Source organism: Bubalus bubalis, chromosome 8, assembly GCF_019923935.1.
Source record: "Bubalus bubalis isolate 160015118507 breed Murrah chromosome 8, NDDB_SH_1, whole genome shotgun sequence".
NCBI lineage: Eukaryota > Metazoa > Chordata > Mammalia > Artiodactyla > Bovidae > Bubalus > Bubalus bubalis.
In genome coordinates, this window is record NC_059164.1 from 65,826,903 (window position 1) to 65,845,041 (window position 18,139).

At 41.0% G+C, this 18,139-nt stretch overlaps 1 long non-coding RNA gene across 1 annotated transcript; it reads left to right on the forward strand.

The window, feature by feature from the left end:
* Nucleotides 1–307: 307 nt before the first annotated feature.
* Nucleotides 308–14,918, forward strand: LOC123334741. The gene is made up of 3 exons (XR_006552823.2): nucleotides 308–414; nucleotides 543–674; nucleotides 14,797–14,918. It is a non-coding gene; the product is annotated as an uncharacterized LOC123334741 (long non-coding RNA).
* Nucleotides 14,919–18,139: the final 3,221 nt, after the last annotated feature.

The window sequence follows — 18,139 nt, forward strand, 5'->3', positions numbered from 1 at the left end:
GGCATCCCATGTAGAGATGTATATGGGCTCCAGATACAGGGCAGTGGTCATTCCAGAACTTCAGCCAGGTCTTTTGTGTAGCCCAGGAATGAAGGAACATCAGGGACTGCTGAGTCCCCTTTCCTGTTTTGCCTTTGGTCATTATTCAGAAGTAGAAGGAGAATTAAACTTAGCTCCATTAGTGGGCAGAGAGTTGTGCAGGCTTCATTGCATTTAGAGAAATCTTTCTCTCCTTATATATGAATCTAGACTTTTCTCCTGTTGAAGCACTGTCTTTCAGAGATGTTGTTAAGGAGAGAAGGCATCTTCAAACTCCACGTTGGCTGGGAGTTCTCAGGAACCCGATTCAGAACTGCAAAACCCACCCTAGATTCTCCTACTCAAGCCAACTCTTCCACCCACCCCCGTTCCCAGGTCCTCTGTGGCTTTTATTCTAGTGCGAGCAATGCTGACTTGAATATATAATTGTACCTTTTATTTACTCCCACATTGTAAGTCCATTTAACTAACCCTACCATCTGGTAAATCTGCTTCATCCACAGAGCCTCGTGGTTATGCAGTATGAGGAATAAGGCAGAACGGGAAGCGTGGCTGGTTCCGCATTCACGCTGTGAACTCAAGGGAGTCGCATTTTATCAAGAGGCCCAGCGGACGTCAAGCTCCAGGAGGTGACGGTCAGTAGAGGGGTATGTGATGCGTCACAGCAGTGATGGGAGAGGCGAGAGGACCCCGGGATCTGGAGACAAAACCCCCAAGACGTCAACATAAGAGGGATGAGAGGGAGGGAGGCTCAGGAGGGAGGAGATATGTGTATACTTACGGCTGATTCACATTGTTGTGAGGCAGAAACCAACAAAACAACTGTAAAACAATTAAAAATAAAAGAGGGATGAGAGCCATCTGTGTGCCTTCCCAATACACTCAAGAGAGGTAACACCTGGACGGTGGGATGGGGAATATAAACAGAGGGTAGTCTCTTGAGTTCAGCCCATGTCAAAGTTCACGTTTCATTGTAACTGGAGTTTGGAAAAAAATTACATTGAAAAATCAGCAAAAATTAAAAATTTATATAAATGGGTCATTGTGACCCAAATACTCCATAAACCTGAGGAGAAGGATTTTCTTCTGCATTCTTGCCCTCTGGCCAGAAAAATTCATTCCAAATTGTGTTTCTGAATCTGCCGATCTGAATTTCTACAAAATCTTTTCTTTTTTGTTATTCCTCTAAAAGCTTTGCATCTAGAACTTGAGGAAGCTCTGGGTTACATAATTTGGCTACATTTGTTTTCAAAGCATGTCTATCTGATCAGATTCATCTGATAAGCATTTTCCTTCTACATATGTCAAAGGAAAAGAAATTGTTTCTATTTTATTTTTTTAAATTCATTTAAGACACCTCCGTATTCTGTTTTGTTCAGTCACTCCCTGTCCTTGCCCTTACTCTCAACTAAAATAGTTTCTCAAGTTCCTTGCTTCTAAACATTTTCATTGCCTTCTTTCCTTACAGCACACAAAATGTCCTTTTCAGTGATATCTCTTTGGTGGCTCTGAAAGAGAAACACAGATTTTATGGTGGCAAAATGGTTGTTTTAATATTATTTTCTTTTCCCTTTCTGATCATGATTATAGTCTTGACTTTATTTTGTTTGCCTGCTGAGGCTTATTAGGACCTAGTTGTATTAGCTCATTCTCTAGCAAGGTGTCCCAAGAGCATTACTGGAGAACTCCTACAAGGCTGTAGATTTCCCTCTGGGAAGTCCTGTATCCTGGAAATTGGCCAAACCAGAAGCTGCTGTCCTTAAATTAGCAGACTGATCTCTTATTTATGTCCATTTAGTAAGATATGATGATCTGGGTAATAGCATAGCTTGCTTTACTCCAGCCTTCCCCCAGTCAGAGGGTATGCTTGTCCTCAGCTACAATGCCAGCAAAGTAGTTGATGAAAGAATACAGCTAAGATTTGTGACTTCCCTGGAGGCTCAGATGGCAAATAATTTGCCTGCAATGCAGGAGACCCAGGTTTGATCCCTGGGTTGGGGATACCCTGGAGAAGGGAATGGCTACCCACTCCAGTGTTCTTGCCTGGAGAATCCCATGGACAGAGGAGCCTCACGGGCTACAGTGTGTGGGATCACAAAGTCAGACACAACTGAGCTACTAACACTTTTACTTTTCAAGATTTCTGACACAATCGAAAAGTTTGGGTGTTAGAAAGACTTTGCCACTTTTTAATTATGTGACCTTGGAAAGGTTACCTAATGCCTGTGAACCGCAATTTCTTCTTCTGTGAAAATGGGGTAAGGGTACATACCTTGTTGAACTTGTAAGAATCAGAAAATAAATATGTGAGTGTGTGTGTGGTAGGGGAAGATGCTGCAAAGATCAGCAAGAAGCTTTCTAAAAAGTGAGAAATGACAACATATCCAAAGTTCTGATAGTAGTGGTCCTTGGTCTATAATGTATATAGAGGTACTGATTAAGTTTAGATCTTGTTACATTAAGTATACATGTTTAAAAATTTCAGGTGAATCAGTTAGAAATTGCATTCAGCTAATAATAAAAATCTTGACTAAAGTGACTAGAATAAGATCAGAATTGGTCTTTATTTCATATGAATAAAACCTGGAGGTGGGCAGGTAAGGGCAGATTTGGCCACTCCTTGTCACTGGGGCTCAGGCTCTTTCTGCCCTACTCTCCTGGGGTGTAGCTTCCATCCTTAAAGTTGCCTCAGGGTGCATGATGGTTTCTGGAGTTCAGTTGTCATACCCACATTCCAAGCAGGATAAAGGAAGAAAGAATAAAGGGACATAGGCCAACTGTCATTCCTCTTTTCCTTTTTAAATTTATTAATTAGTTTATGTTCGGCTGTGCTGGGTCTTCATTGCCATTCTGGCTTTCTCTAGTTGTGCTGTGTGGGCTTCTCATTGCAGAGACTTCTCTTGTCACAGAACGTGGGCTCTACGGCATGGGGACTTCAGTAGTTGTGGTGCATGGGCTCAGCTGCCCTGTGGCATGTGGGATCTTCCCGGACCAGGGATCAAACCCATGTCTGCTGCATTGGCAGGCAGATTCCCAACCAGTGGACCACCGGGGAAGCCCCTGTCATTACCCTTTCAATGAGCCTTCCCAGATGTTCCAAGCAACCAACTTCTCACATACTGTGTCCCTTCTATCTATGAGAGAAACTCAGAAATGCAGTTTCTCAGCAAGGTTTATTTCCCAGTTTTACTGCTAAGGAAAAAAGGGAAAATGGCTATGGCAGAGACATCTAGCAGGTTCTGCCATAAAGAGAAACTTCCAAACAGATAGACTGGAAAATGGGGACCAAAGAAAGCCCACCAATTCAACAGACAGCAGGAACGGGAAAAACAGAAGCCAAGAAAAATCATTCTAAAGAATGATATACACAAAATAAGGTGGAGTAAATGATTCCAGAGTATGTGTAATCATAATTGAGGTAAATGAACAACCAAATTTCCTTGTGGGTTGTATTAGTAGTAGGCACCCCTTCCTCAGAACTTTAGCATTTGAAGATTACTAGCTATAAATTCGAGAAGGCAATGGCACCCCACTCCAGTACCCTTGCCTGGAAAATCCCATGGACGGAGGAGCCTGGTGGGCTGCAGTCCGTGGGGTTGCGAAGAGTCAGACACGACTGAGCAACTTCACTTTCACTTTTCATTTTCATGCATTGGAGAAGGAAATGGCAACCCACTCCAGTGTTCTTGCCTGGAGAATCCCAGGGACGGGGGAGCCTGGTGGGCTGCTGTCTATGGGGTCACACAGAGTCGGACATGACTGAAGCGACTTAGCAGCAGCAACTTTAAATTAAACATAACTATTTAAAATCTCTGCCATCTACAGGTAATATTTTTGGGAAAGTGAAAATAAAAAAAACTTTTCAGAAGATATTTGGATACTTAAGATGGGATCATGGATGCCTAGGAAACAATAATTGATTACCTATTTAATTAGAGTCAAGATAAAGCACTGAAAAATAAACATAGATGGTAACAGGATTTTTTAAAAAGTCTATGCTCTTTCACAAGTGAAGAACCTTGATTCTTTTTCTTCCTTAAATAATCAAGGATATAGAAAAGTCAACATAAAGCACAGGAAATTATTCTAGTAACACCCAGAATCTTTGCTACCCAGGCAGGTTACAAAGCAGATAATGATAACCTTTTAGGCTGTAGGCTGAGGCACTACTCAGTAAATCAAGGCAACAAGCTTACCAAAATTGGGCAAACTTTGCTAAGATTTCAACACATTACAGAGCTACTTTTCAGACGCAAGTATTATAAACTAAGGCAAATAAAATGTACTTGCCAAGTTTTGTCCTTCACTATCCTTTTTCCTATTCTGAAACAATCTAACATTTTACTTTAGAATACATCTTCAGGGCTTACAGGGTCAAAACTAATTTTATTATAACACTAAGATGTTATCTATATTAACCTACAATGCACTAATCATGGCTATTGGCAAATGAATCAGTATATATTTTTGAAAGTTTTCAGTTTCCACTTTTAATTAAAAAAAAAAAAAAACTTCTTAGTTTCCACTTTTAATGGGTTTCCCTGGGAGCTCAGATAGTAAAGAATCTGCCTGCAATGCAGGAGGCCCAGGTTTGATCCCTGGGTCTGGAAGGTCCCCTGGAGAAGGAAATGGAAATCCACTCCAGTATTCTTGCTTGAAGAAAACCATGGACAGAGGAGCCTGGTGGGCTACAGTCCATGGGGTCATAAAGAGTTGGACACGACTGGGTGATTTTCACTTCCACTTTCAATACAGTAAATGTTGATAATTATACCCCACATAAACAGAATGTCTTTGGAGTCCTCAATAAATTGTGAGTGTAAAGGGGTCCAGAACCTAACAAAAAAACTCCAAGAAGTATTACCTTCAGTTCAGTTCAGTTCAGTTCAGTTGCTCAGTCATGTCTGACTCTTTGTGACCCCATGAATCACAGCACGCCAGGCCTCCCTGTCCATCACCAACTCCCAGAGTTCACTCAAACTCACGTCCATCGAGTCAGTGATGCCATCCAGCCATCTCATCCTCTGTCATCCCCTCTTCCTCCTGCCCCCAATCCCTCCCAGCATCATAGTCTTTTCCAATGAGTCAACTCTTTGCATGAGGTGGCCAAAGTACTGGAGTTTCAGCTTTAGCATCATTCCTTCCAAAGAACACCCAGGGCTGATCTCCTTTAGAATGGACTGGTTGGATCTCCTTGCAGTCCAAGGGATTCTCAAGAGTCTTCTCCAACACCACAGTTCAAAAGCATCAATTCTTCAGTGCTCAGCTTTCTTCACAGTCCAACTCTCACATCCATACCTGACCACTGGAGTATTACCTTAGGATAAATTTAAATTTATTCATTTTCCTTGGAAAACAAAAGCACACTTATAGTTGTACAGGAGGAGAAGGGGACGACAGAGGATGAGATGGTTGGACAGCATCACCGACTCAATGGACATGGGTTTGGGTGGACTCCAGGAGCTGGTGATGGACAGGGAGGCCTGGTGTGCTATGGTTCATGGGGTTGCAAAGAGCTGGACAACACTGAGCGACTGAACTGAACTGATAGTTGTACATCAATTTATGATAGAAACTCTCTAGAAAGTGGGCATAGAGGAAAAATCATTGTTGTTTTAGTCACTAAGTCATGTCTGACTCTTTTGCAACCCCATGGACTGTAGCCCTCCAGGCTTCTCTGTCCACAGGATTTCCCAGGCAAGAATACTAGAGTAGGTTGCCATTTCCTTCTCCAGGGGATATTCCTGACCCAGCAACTGAACCCATGTCTCCTGCATTGGCAGGCGTGTTCTTTACTACTGAGCCACTTGGGAGCCCCAGAGGGAACATACCTCAACACAGTAAAGGTCATGTATGCCAAGCCCACCGTTAACATCATACTCAATGGTGAAAAGCTGAAAGGATTTCTTCTAAGATCAGGAACAAGACAAGGATACCCACTCCTACCATTTTTATTTAACATAGTATTAGAAGTCCTAGTTACAGTAATGAGACAAGAAAGAAATAAAAGGAATACAAATTGCAAAAAGCAGATGACATGATACTATACATGGAAAATCCTAAATACTCCACCAAAAGAACTACTAGAGCTCACCAATGAATTTAGTAGAGTTTTAGGATACAAAATCAATATACAGAAATCTTTTGCATTTTTACACACTAACAGAGAACTATCAAAAAGAGAAATTAGGGAAACAATCTCATTTACAACTGCATCAAAAAAAATAAAATATCTAAGAATAAACCTGCCTAAGGAGGTAAAAGATCTGTACTTGGAAAACTGTAAGACACTAATGAAAGAAATTGAAGATGACACAAGCAGATGGAAAGATATACTGTGTTCAACCCACATACTTTTGGTCAATTAAGTTATAAGAACGGAGACAAGAACATACAATGGAGAAAAAACAGTCTCTTCAATAAGTGGTGCTGGAAAAACTGGACTTCTAGACATAAAAGAACAAAATTAGAATAGTTTCTAACAACATATACAAAAATAAACTAAAAATGGGTTACAGATCTAAATGTGAGACCAGAAACCATGAAATGCCTAGAAGGAAACATAGGTATAACATTCTTTGACATAATTTGTAGCAATGTTTTTCAACTTGTCACATAAGGCAAAGGAAATAAAATCAAAATTTTAAAAATGGGACCTAATTAAACATAAAACCATTTGCACAGCAAAGGAATCCATTGACAAAATGAAAAGACAATCTACTGAGTAGGTGAAAGTATTTGCAAATGATATGACCAATACGTATAACCCAAATATATAAACAACTCATACAACCTAACATTGAAAAACAACCTGATCTAAAAATGGACAGAAGACCTGAATAGATATTTTTGCAAATAAGACATACAGATAGGGACTTCCCTGGTGGTCCACTGGTTAAGAATCCACCTCACAGTGCAAGGGGGAAGGGTTTGATCTCTGGTCAGGGAAATAAGGGTTTTCCTGGTGGCTCAGCAGTAAAGAATCCACCTGTCATGCAGGAGACATAGGAGATTCAGATTCAATCCCTGGGTCAGGAAGATCCCCTGGAGGAGGAAATGGTAACCCATTCTCCAGTATTCTTGCCTGGAGAATCCCCATAGACAGAGGAGCCTGGTGGGCTACAGTCCTTGGAGTGCAGAGTCAGACATGGTTGAGCATGCACATGCCTGCAGGGAACTAAGATCCCCATGCCATGGGGCAGCTGAGCCCATGTGCTGCAACAAAGAGCCCGTGTACAAGACTCAACACAGCCCAGCCGGACGAATAAAATTGTTAAAAAGACATACGGATGGCCAACAGGCACATGAAAAACTGCTCAATATCATATACCATCAGAGGAATGCCAATCAAAACCACAATGAGATATCACCTCACATCCATCAGAATGGTTACCATTAAAAACTCTACAAATAACAAATGTTGGTGAGGATGTGGAGAAAAGGGAACCCTAGAATACTGCTGGGAGGAAAGTAAATTGGTGCAGTCACCGACATTATGGAAGTTCTTCAAAAACACTAAAACCAGAACTACCATATGACCTAGCACTCCACGCCTGCATATATATCTGAAGGAAACAAAAACACTAACTCAAAAAAAAGATACAAGCACCCCAATGTTCATAGCAGCATTATTTACAATTGCCAAGATATGGAAGCAACCTAAGTGTCCATCAACACATGAATGGATAAAGGTGATGGACTACTACTCAACCACGAAAAAGAATGAAATTTTGCCATTTGTAGCAACATGGATGGGCCTAGTGGGTATTATTCTTAGTGAGATAAGTCAGACAAAGACAAATACTGTAATGATATTATTTATATGTGGAAGCTAAAAAATAAACAAGCTAGTTAACATAACACAAAAGAAACAGACTCACAGATAAGAGAACAAATTAGTGGCTACCATCAGTGGGCAGAGGAAAGAGTGGAAGGGCAAGATAGGGATAGGGGGCTAAGAGGTACAGCGTACCATGTATAAAATAAGTAAGCTATAAGTATGTATTGTACAGCACAGGGAATATAGTCAAAATTTTATAATAACTCTAAATGGAGTATAACCTTTAAAAATTGTGAATCACTGTGTTATACATCTGTGACTTGTACTATTATAAATCAACTATACCTCAATTTTTAAAAAGCACATATACACTTGTATTAATTTGTCACTATTGTTCCTAGTGTAGCCTCAATAACTCATTTATTTATTGATTTTGGCATGTTGTGTGGCATGCAGGCTCTTAGTTCCCTGACTAGGGAGCACTGGACTACCAGGGATGTCTCAATAACTCATATTAATTAAATTTTAAATCACAAAAGTTAACTTCCCTTTATAATGACCCAAAGATGTATCCTCTCTGTAGTATATGACAATAAGAAGCAAAGTATATAAAATTAAACTGTGGTTAGTAGTCAACATTTTGGTATTCTAACTTACTTGGCTATAGGTATCAGCAAAGCCAAACTAGCTTAAGCAGAGAGGAAACACACTGGGTCAGGTAACTGAGAATTTAGGAGCTGAAAACTTTGGCATGGTTGACTCTAGCTACTCAAATAAAGTCATTGGGCATCTGTCTCTTTTCATCTCTTGGTTCTGTTTTCCTCTGAGCTGGCTTTGTTTTTCAGAGCTGTATGTCTTCTCGTGCTAAAAAGAAAATCCCTAGAAGCACTAAGCTCACATGATCCCTAGTGTATTAGAGCTCAGAAAATGGAGATTCAGATCATCCCTTTTTCTCTAAGTATCTGATTATTCTCCCTGAAAAGTCCCTAGGTATCTCTCCTTTGGGCAGGAGCTCATCTCTGCGCCAATAGCTGGAGCTCATAGCTCACTCCAGAGGTCTGGGATACTTCAAATGTTCAGCCTGGACCAACTGACTATGCCAGTGATCATTCAGAATAGGGAGCAGGCGTTCTTTGCCCCAAGCATGATGCTAACTGTTTTCATGAAGAGGTAGCCTTGTTTAGCAGAAAGAACACTAGGCTGATATTCAAAGACCTTGGTTTTGTTTCTGGCTCTGCCATCTCCTAACTGTGAGACCTTGAGCAGGGGATTTCACTTCCTTGGACACCAATGTTTTGTTGTATAAAATGAACGGTTTGGATTAGATGATTACAGATATAAATGCCTTTAAATGTGTTTAATTCAGAAAGAGTCAAAGTTTATTTGTTTGTTCAGGGGCTCAAAACAAGATGGAGAAGTAGTTCTAGTAGTCTTAGTCAATACAACAGAAACTCATTCAAGCTATCTTAGGCAAAAAAGAAAAAAAAAATCAGGAGAACTTTATACAAAAATTCAGGGTGTCTCACAGAACCCAAGGACAGGAATGGACATCATGAAAACCAAGAACAAGGAACTAGAATACTAACAAGAACTATTGTTTTTTTTTCTCTGTGTGTGTCTTTCACACTCCCTGCCTACCTCCCTCTTTCTCTCTCTAGCCAGACTATTTTCCCCCTTTTTCCTTCATTACTCACATCAATTCAAAAATCAGTTTTTCTCTATAAATATCTACTTTCTTTGTTTCTCTTGGCATGTGGATGAGAATGGTTTTCTGTGATAGCAGTTTCTGCTCTTCATTTTCCATAACCCTCTTTCCAGCTAAAAGGCATAGTCAGTCATCCCCAAGTCCCACTCTGGTCTGATTGCCTCACCTCAGGTTAGGTATCTATTTATGGCCCCAGAAAAGCATGGTCATCAATCCTGAACATGGCTGTCTCATGGAGATAGAGATGCTCTCAATGAAATGGGAGTATTAAACTGGGAAGACACCCCAAAATGTACCTATTTCAACATTTAGAGTTACTGAGTCATGTCTGACTCTTTGGGACCCCATGGACTGTAGCCCTCAGGCTCCTTTGTCCATGGGCATTCTCCAGGCAAGAATACTGGAGTGGGTGGCCTATCCCTTCTCCAGGGGATCTTACCAACCCAGGAATTGAACCTGGGTCTCCTGCACTGCAGGTGGATTCTTTATCAGCTGAGCTACCACAGAAGCCCATTAAACTGGGAAGACACCCCAAAATGTACATATTTCAACATTTAGGGTAATTTTTAAATACAGATCAGTGCAAGGTACTATTGTTAGAAAAAAGAAGAAAAAGCAAATGTTGGAGAAGATGTGGAGAAAAAGGAACTTTTGTGCTGTGTAGGTGGAAATGTAAAATGGTGCAGCCACTGAGGAAAACCACATGCAAGTCCCTTTAAAAATTAAAAATAGAACTATCATATGATCCTGCAACTCCATTTGGGACTATTTATGTGAAGGAAAAAAAAACACTACCTTGAAAAGATATATGAACCCTCATGTTCATTGTAACATTATTTGTAGTAGATAAGACATAGAGGCAATCGAGGTGTTCACCAATAGATGAATGGGAAAAGAAAATGCCATACACATATACACACAATGGAATATTATTCAACCATGAAAAGGGAAATTTTGCCATCTGTGACAACATGGATATACCCCGAGGGCATCATGCTATGCGAAATAAGTCAGATAGAGAAAGACAAATTCCATAGTATCTCACTATGGAGCCACTGGTGGTGGTGATTTGGTCACTAAGTCGTGTCCAACTCTTGTGACCCCATGGACTGTAGCCTGCCATGCTCCTCGATCCATGGGATTCTCCAGGCAAGTATACTAGATTGGGTTGCCATTTCCTTTTCCAGGGGATCTTCCCAACCCAGGGATTGAACTCAAGTCTCCTGCACTGTGGGCAGATTATTTACCAACTGAACTACAAGGAAAGCCCATGGAGCCACTGCTGCTGCTGCTGCTAAGTCGCATCAGTCGTGTCTGACTCTGTGCGACCCCATAGACAGCAGCCTACAAGGCTCCGCCGTCCCTGGGATTCTCCAGGCAAGAACACTGGAGTGGGTTGCCATTTCCTTCTCCAATGCATGAAAGTGAAAAGTGAAAGTGAAGTCGCTGTCATGTCTGACTCAGCGACCCCATGGACTGCAGCCCACCAGGCTCCTCCATCCATGGGATTTTCCAGGCAAGAGTACTGGAGTGGGGTGCCATTGCCTTCTCCACATGGAGCCACTGGGGATGCCCAAATAATTAAGTTGTACACTGAACACTAATATAATGTTACAAGTCAATTGTATCTCAATAATTTTTAAAGGGGTAAAAAGAACTTCACCAATATGAAGAATAAAATAAATAAATAAATAAAATGGCTCATAGATACTGAGAGCAGATTGGTGGTTGCCAGACGTGGATGGGGGGCAGGGAGTGAGTGTGATGGGTAAAAGTGTGGTCAAAAGTACAAACTTCCAGTTATAATATAAGTCCTGGAGATGTACAGCACAAGGGCTACAGTTAACAATACTGTATATTTAAAAGTTGTCAAGAGAGAAGATCTTAAAAGTACTTGTTACACACACAAAAATTGTAGCTATGTGTGGTGAAGGATATTAACTAGACTTATTGAGGTGATCATTTCCTAATACTTACATATATAGAAATCAAATAATTATGTGCTGTGCCATCATGCTCAGTTGCTTCAGTCGTGTCTGACTCTTTGCAACCCTATGGACTGTAGCCCACCAGGCTCCTCTGTCTATGGGATTCTCCAGGCAAGAATACTGGAGAAGAGTTGCCCTGCCTTGCTCCAGGGGATCTTTTGACCCGGGGATCGAACCCATGTCTCCTGCATTGCAGACAGATTCTTTACTGCTGAGCCACTGGGGAAGCCCAAATAATCATGTTGTATGCTGAAAACTAATACAATGTTACAAGTCAACTATATCTCAATACTTTTTAAACAGGTAAAAAGAACTTCACAACTATACGACTTTTAGATAGATGAACATGATTTTACAAAACTTCTTGGAAGGGGATGGATTCAGAGTATAAGACCCTGAACATGAGCCACAGTAACACCATTTAAAAAACACAATAGGGGGAGAAAAACAGTGGGAAGTGTAACCAAAAGTTTAATACATACATATATAGTTTTAGGATCTTGTATGATTTATATATACACAGCAATGAGGATACTGATAGATCAGTATACGAATCCGGTGGTATTTGCTTTCTGAACTCAGTTAGGAAACCAGATGGGCCAATTTCTGATAGCTGCTCCCAGGCTAGTATGTTTTCACTCCACCTCTTAGAAGAAAGGCCATCTGACAGAATGCCAGGTGGAATCACAAGCCATTTCATATTGATATGCTCATCTCTGGTCATAGTTCTTACAGTTATATATATGTAAATATATATTACATATTAGATAAGGAAATGGCAATCGACTCCAGTATTCTTGCCTGGAAAATCCCATGGACAGAGAAGCTTGGAGGGCTACAGTCCATAGGGTTGCAAAGAGTGAGACATGACTGAAGTGATTTAGCATGCACGCATATATTACATACATAGAGAAACCTAGGCTTTTCATAAATATGGAATCATACGATATGTGTGGTCTTTCAGGTCTGGCTTCTTCCATTTAGTATGGATCCAATGTTTCATCAGCACTTAATCACTTTCTATTACTAAATAGTATTCCATTATACAGATATGCTAGTCTTCCCAGGTGGTGCAGTGGTAAAGAATCTGCTTGCCAGTGCAGGAGACTCAAGAGACATGGGTTCTGTCCTTCATTTGGGAAAATTCCCTGGAGGAGGAAATGGCAACCCACTCCAGTATTGTTGCCTGAAAAATTCCATGGACAGAGAAGCCTGGCGGGCTACAGTCCATGGGGTCACAAAGAGTTGGACAAGACTTAACACACACACACACACACACATACACACACACAGATATACCCCATTTTGTTCATCCACTCATCAGCTGATGGACATTTGGGTTGTCTCTACATTTTGGCTATTGTGAATAGTGCTGCTGTGAATACTTGCTTATGAGCGCTTGTTTGAACACCTGTTTTCAATTCTTTTGGGTATACACCCAGGAATGGAATTGCTGGGTCATATGATAATTCTATGTTTAACTTATTAAGAAACTGCCATGCTGTTTCCATAGCGGCTGCACCATTTCACGTTCCCCCCAGCAGTGTGCGAGGATTATGATTTCTCCACATCTTGCCCCTCTGTCTTTTGACTATAGCTAACCTGGTGAGTATGAAGACAGATCTCAAGGTGGTTTAGAGTTGCTTTTCCCTAATTACTAAGGTCTTGGGTTTTTGATTGCACAGAAAAAATTGTGCGTCTCAGAGGCATGGATTGTGTCTTAGAGATTTAATATTCTCAGGGCTGAGTATACAGTAGGTGATTAATCATTACCTGTTGACAAATATTTCATTTGGCAAACATTTACAGTCTGGACTTTGTGTGAGCTCAGCACCAATCATAAAGAGTTATATTTAGCTTTGGGAGGTCAGAAGATCAGAGCACATGGACAGATTCTAAAGACACTATGACAACAGGCCCCTAAGCTGACAAATTCACACCTCAACATGAAGCAGCGCAGGAAGCTTTAAAAGCTCTCTGATCCATCCACCAAACGGTGGCTGAAGGTCAATCACAGTTAAAATCGGTATAGGCAGCTGTTTTAATCTCCTTTTTCATTTTTCATACAACGTGTCTTGGCAGAAACCCCTTAAAGCAGATGGGTGCCCACTTCGTAGAGGTGTTTGGTGGATTAATGTGAGCCAAACACTTCATGATGGTAAGACTGCCACTGTAATTGAAGAGTCAGGTGCTCTTATTAATGAGACTTTTAATTCTGAGCACTTGCTCCACGCAAGATCCTGTCCCAGGCAATTTACCATAGCTGAGAATGTAACGTGCTGCTTTCAGACATTATCTCAATCTTAATAGCTCTCTCCTCTCCTGCAGCACTGGTTCTGTCTGGGTTCAGATCTGAGCTCTGCCCCTTACAAGCGCCGAGATTTAACCTCTGCAAACACCAATTTCCTTATTTGTAAAGATGGAAATTAAAATGCCCATATCTTAGGTTGTTTATAGGACAAGTTAGGATAACCTGGTTAACTTTACTACAGTGTCTAGTATCTGGGAGAGAAGTTTAATAATGCTAGTTCTCTTTGTCTTCATTTAGAAGTAGGGATTTATAGATATTAATCCTCTTACGTTTTAAATGGCAGAAGCAAGGCATAAGCCTCACAGTGAATGAGTCATCATCTTGTCTTCCCAGCTCATGGCCGTTTCCAACTCCCTGAGGACCATGCCCTGGAACAGGATGAGGACCATAGCAGTCATGTTTGTGCCGTAGGCCATGGCTTTTCAGGTCACTGCCAACTCAACTGAGGGAGACAGACATGGGATTAAAGTGGGCCAATCAGATTCTTGTGTAAGAATTTGGAATTGAGACTAAGAGACAAAGTTAGAATCTGTATGTGGCTAGAACTGTGTCACATAATTTAGGATCTCGACGCCACTATATTCTGGCATATGGATGGGGAAATACACACAGTTGATCCTCAGAGAAGATGGAAACGGGTGTGCATAAGCAGCAGCAATGAGAGCCGAGAAGAGAGTTTCCAATACTTGGTTATAGTCTTTTATGAACCTAGCTCACACGTTTTTCTCTTGGATTCCATGAGACACTTTCCTATAGACTTACAACAAATTTCTCATGTTGCTTCTCGGAGTTTGGTGGGCAAGATTTTCATAGGCCACAAAACTCTTAACACATAAGTGACTGAAACTTATTTTTCTGTGATAAAATTACATTTCAGTTTTCAATTCCACCCAGCAGCAGAAAAGCAATCAAGTTCAGCTCCAGGTAAACTCAGTCATTTCAGCGGTGTTTTTTTTTTTTTTTTTTTTGGCAGGGGGGCAGTTCCTTTCACCAGCATGTCATCTCCAGACTTCTTCAGCATCCTTCTTGCCCTCAGAGGAGGCATATAGCCCATGCTGACCCCCCTGGAGAGAGGCATTCCATCTGCTCCAGGGTCATCATGTCCTTGCAACCACTCTCCAACTACCTGATTTTCACGAAAGCCCTCTGACAGCTCTTTGCTCACTACCAGAGATTTTTGTGCCCCTTTTAAGAACTCACTGGCATCTAAATCTTTTTATATCTTTTTTAAATAAAAAAAGATATATTTGACAAAATCTCAGCGATCTTTAATCTGCAGGAAGTAGAGCCTTTTCGTTATTCTTCTCATTTCTTTCTAATACCTTGTTTAAAACATAAACTTTGTGCACTGATCTTTTGAGGGGAAGAGTCTTTTGAAACTTCAAATTCCTTTTTCTCTCAAAAATCCTGGCTGCTGTAAATCAAAAGTGCTGGATTTTAAGACCATTGTTTCTACTATAAATGAGCAGCACTGGAGTGGCGAGCAGCCGAGAGGAGATACCCCACGTACAAGGTTAGAGAAACCCCAGTAAGATGGTAGACACTGAGAGAGGGCAGGCAGAGTGAAACCACAATCACAGAAAACTAACAAATCTAATCACATAGACTACAGCCTTGTCTAACTCAATGAAACTAAGCCATGCCGTGTAGGACCACCCAATATGGACAGGTCATGGTGGAGAGTTCTGACAGAATGTGGTCCACTGGAGAAGGGAATGGCAAACCACTTCAGTATTTTGCCTTGAGAACCCCATGAACAGTATGAAAAGGCAAAAAGATAGGACACTGAAAGATGAACTCCCCAGGTTGGTAGGTGCCCAATATGCTACTGGAGATTGGTGGAGAAATAACTCCAGAAAGAATGAAGAGACGGAGCCAAAGTAAAAACAACACCCAGTCATGGATGTGACTGGTGATGGAAGCAAGGTCCGATGCTGTAAAGAGCAATATTGCATAGGAACCTGGAATGTTAGGTCCATGAATCAAGGCTAATTGGAAGTGGTCAAATGAGATGGCAAAAGTGAATGTCAACATTTTAGGAATCAGCGAACTAAAATGAACTGGAATGGGTGAATTTAACTCAGATAACCATTATATCTACTACTGAGGGCAGGAATCCCTCAGAAGAAATGGAGTAACCATCATAGTCAACAAAAGAGTCCGAAATGCAGTACTTGGATGCAATCTCAAAAACGACAGAATGATCTCTGTTCATTTCCAAGGCAAACCATTCAGTATCATGGTAATCCAAGTCTATGCCTTCAGTAACGCTGAAGAAGCTGAAGTTGAATGGTTCTATGAAGACCTAGAAGACCTTTTAGAACTAACACCCAGAAAAGATGCCCTTTTCATTATAGGGGACTAGAATGCAAAAGTAGGACATCAAGAAACACCTGGAGTAATAGGCAAATATGGCCTTGGAATACGGAATGAAGCAGGGCAAAGGCTAACATAGTTTTGCCAAGAGAACACATTGGTCATAGCAAACACTCTCTTCCAACAACACAAGAGAAGACTCTACACATGGACATCACTAGATGCTCAACACCGAAATCAGATTGATTCTATTCTTTGCAGCCAAAGATGGAGAAGCTCTATACAGTCAGCAGAAACAAGACTGGGAGCTGACTGTGGCTCAGACCATGAACTCCTTATTGCCAAATTCAGGCTTAAATTGAAGAAAGTAGGAAAACCACTAGACCATTCAGGTATGACCTAAATCAAGTCCCTTATGACTATACAGTGGAAGTGAGAAATAGATTTAAGGGACTACATCTGATAGACAGAGTGCCTGATGAACTATGGATGGAGGTTTGTAACATTGTACAGGAGACAGGAAATAAGACCATCCCCAAGAAAAAGAAACGCAAAAAAGCAAAATGGCTGTCTGAGGAGGCCTTACAAATAGCTGTGAAAAGAAGAGAAGCAAAAAACAAAGGAGAAAAGGAAAGATATACCCATTTGAATGCAGAGTTCCAAAGAATAGCAAGGAGAGATAAGAAAGCCTTCCTCAGTGGTCAATGCAAAGAAATAGAGGAAAACAATAGAATGGGAAAGACTATAGAGATCTCTTCAAGAAAATTAAAGATACCAAGGGAAAAATTCATGCAAAGATGGGCTCAATAAAGGCCAGAAATGGTATGGACCTAACAGAAGCAGAAGATATTAAAAAGAGGTGGCAAGAATACACAGAAGAACTGTACAAAAAAGATCTTCAAAACCCAGATAATCACTATGGTGTGATCACTCACCTAGAGCCAGACATCCTGGAATGTGAAGTCAAGTGGGCCTTAGGAAGCATCACTATGAACAAAGCTAGTGGAGGTGATGGAATTCCAGTTGAGCTATTTCAAATCCTAAAAGATGATGCTGTGAAAGTGCTGCACTCAACATGCCAGCAAATTTGGAAAACTCAGCAGTGGCCACAGGACTGAAAAAGGTCAGTTTTCATCCCAATCCCAAAGAAAACCAATGCCAAGGAATGCTCAAACTACCACACAATTGTACTCATCTCACGCGCTAGTAAAGTAATGCTCAAAATTCTCCAAGCCAGGCTTCAGCAATAAGTGAACCATGAACTTCCAGATGTTCAAGCTGGTTTTAGAAAAGGCAGAGGAACCAGAGATCAAATTGCCAACATCCGCCGGATCATTGAAATAGCAAGAGAGTTCCAGAAAAACATCTATTTCTGCTTTATTGACTGTGCCAAAGCCTTTGACTATATGGATCACAATAAACTGTGGAAAATTCTGAAAGAGATGGGAATACCAGACCACCTGACCTGCCTCTTGAGAAATCTGTATGCAGGTCAGGAAGCAACAGTTAGAACTGGACATGGAACAACAGACTGGTTCCAAATAGGAAAAGGAGTACATCAAGGCTGTATATTGTCACCCTGCTTATTTAACTTCTATGCAGAGTACATCATGAGAAATGCTGAGCTGGATGAAGCACAAGCTGGAATCAAGATTGCCGGGAAAAATATCAATAACCTCAGATATGCAGAGGACACCACCCTTATGGCAGAAAGTGAAGAAGAACTAAAGAGCCTCTTGATGAAAGAGAAAGAGGAGAGTGAAAAATTTGGCTTAAAGCTCAACATTAAGAAAACTAAGATCATGGCATCCAGTCCCATCACTTCATGGCAAATAGATGAGGAAACAGTGGAAACAGTGGCTGACTTTATGGTTTTGGGCTCCAAAATCACTGCAGATGGTGACTGCAGCCATGAAATTAAAAGACGCTTTCTCCTTGGAAACAAAGTTATGACCAATCCAGACAGCATATTAAAAAGCAGAGAGGCATTACTTTGCCAA